At 36.5% G+C, this 2,500-nt stretch overlaps 1 protein-coding gene across 14 annotated transcripts in view; it reads right to left on the bottom strand.

Annotated features, from left to right (window-relative positions):
- The window catches only part of FOXP2 (forkhead box P2), a 402,279-nt gene that overhangs the window by 62,608 nt on the left and 337,171 nt on the right, over positions 1 to 2,500 (bottom strand). The gene's annotated exons all lie outside the window — the stretch shown is intronic.

Here is a 2,500-nt window from a genome sequence, read left to right as displayed (position 1 = left end):
GCAAGGACTGCCACCTCGGTCACCTGGTCTCTGCAGAGAGAATCGTGTTCTCAGCATTCCTAACTGAAAAGTGAAAGCTGGGAAACCTCGGCATTAGATACTTAGTTTTTCCACTAAACTTTAAAAATGAATTTTTGCGTCGGTGCTCTTTTGGACATGGCTTTATTTTCCACTTGTTATACAGTGAGATCAAGTGTCTGCAAATGCATAAACAGCCACACACCCACCTCAGCAATATACACGTGAGTATGAAAGACACAGCCAGTATGTCTGATCGTGTATGTGGGAGAGAAAAGTGCTATGGAAGAGCCTGTGGCAGGCACACAACATGAGACCATTGCTCCAGCTACCCAGGACACAGTCAAACAGCTGTCAGCAAGCCAGGCTTTTCACCCATAAAAAAGCAGCCACTCGCTTGTCTAGCACAATTCAAATACATTTTCTGTATATAATAGCAAGCTGGCACATAAATACTGCTTTGTGAGATGTTGTGGGACATTCCAGTCTTCTGTAAATAAGCAAAAATAATATTATTAATAATAAATTCAATAATAAGCCAATTTTAGGAGGAAAAACTCTTCTAATGTTTCTATTACTTGAATCTATCCCAAAAGACTTTATATAAATGAAACAGAGGAAAAAAGAAATACAAATCCACTGAAATTTACTTTTAGAAGAAATTACCTCATATAATACTACACAGAATACCACTTTCACCCAATTCATCACAGCAAAAACTATGGTCTTAAATCACTGACTAATTAAGAGTCTGAAAGTAAACATACCAGCCTTTAATAAAAGTCTGATAATCTTTTGGCAAACATCAAGTGAATTTTAAGAATAAAAATTCTAAAGGTTTTGCTCTAAAATACAAATGGAAAAGACAAACCAGATTTCCAATCAGAAACTTGCGGGGAGGAATTTAAGCTCATCTATCCCTGTACTCCTTCCATTATCAACAGAATAAAGAAATCCTGAAGGTAGTGTATCTGATTTAACTTAGGGATTTATTTTAACATGGAACTAAGCCCACACTGTGGATGTGCCTGTCTCTCTCCATGGAGTGCAGACTCACTCTGAGTAGACACCTAAATGTCAGATGATTAATTTTGGTTGTTACACTTTGTAACATCTGGTTTTGTAGCACTGGAAACACCACGCACCTATACAATAATGTTTTATTTTGAGTTTAGCAAGTACTGAGGGCAAGACAAACAGATTTTTACAACTTTGGGATGCATGAGCAAAGAATGAAATTCACTGACTAGAGTCACTATTCAATTTCCTTGAAAGTCACCAAGAATTTCCTCTGTTTACTTGAGATCTGAATTCGTCTGCTTGTAACAATTTTATCTGAGTGATGCTATTCAACTACCACAGGTCACACAGGTATGAGAAGGCAGAGAGGAAGATGGACGCGTTCACAATTAAACTATTACCTCTAACCTTTAACCCCTGCAAGAACTTTACAAACACTAACATGCTTACTATTATAATATGTAGCAAAATATGAATATTTTGATCTAAACTGAGTGAAAATCTGCCTAACTCTGAAACTAGCACTGATTTGTTCATACTCTGTGCTAAAGACTCCAGCCTGTAAGGAGTTTAACAAGACTCACAGTACCACAAGAGTCCTCTGTTCCTCAGTCTGAAATACAGACTCCCCTCCACCAGGCATATTTGTGTTAGCTTTTGTAGTATCTGCTCTGAATTTACCTAACTGTGTACATGCTCTCATACATGGAGACACGCCTGCTTTGCAATACATTTTAATGGCTTTTCTGACAAAATTTGTTTTTCCTGTAATTTTCAACAGTTCAACTGTATAAGGTAGAGAACTAACATACCTGTTTTTCAGGATCATAGACAGAAACATTGAAAAAACTGGCAGTCAAGACCATTATTAGAAATACAGATTTATGTAGATAATATTGCCTTTATAAGAATTTCATTGATTGATACATATGCGTGTATCATACCTGATACATATATTCTTTCCCACAGATAAAGGACAAGGCATTTTGAAAATTGCTTGAAATTTACATCAGCAGAACACATTAAGCAAATAGATTTCTCTAATTGTCATTAGGTAATATAAATTGGTACATTTCACAGCCTTCAGTGATACACCAGACTGTACTTTATTTCTTACTGGCATAATGCTACTGTGCTATCTGGGCTGAAAGACTATCTGAAACCTGCTATTTTATGACCAATTATATGCATTCGGTACATTTCTTTGATTTAATGTCTATGTTTTCCAAGATTTCTGATCTAATTTTACAAAAGTGTAGCAGAGGGGCAATCTCTGACTCTTGTCCATAGAAATCTCTCAATGGATCTAGACTCAGTTCAGGTAGAGAGACCCAGTGAAGTGATAGGATTGTTCCTTTGAGCAGGCCACAGAATCCCCAAAATTCTTGGTTAAACCTGTCATGAAAAATTAAAGTGACAAAGTGAAACATGATTTATAACTGCAACCTATTTGTTGTTTGGC

Source organism: Melospiza melodia, chromosome 4, assembly GCF_035770615.1.
Source record: "Melospiza melodia melodia isolate bMelMel2 chromosome 4, bMelMel2.pri, whole genome shotgun sequence".
Lineage (NCBI taxonomy): Eukaryota > Metazoa > Chordata > Aves > Passeriformes > Passerellidae > Melospiza > Melospiza melodia.
Note: the sequence above shows the minus strand (reverse complement) of the source record. Positions and strands in the feature narration are given on the sequence as shown.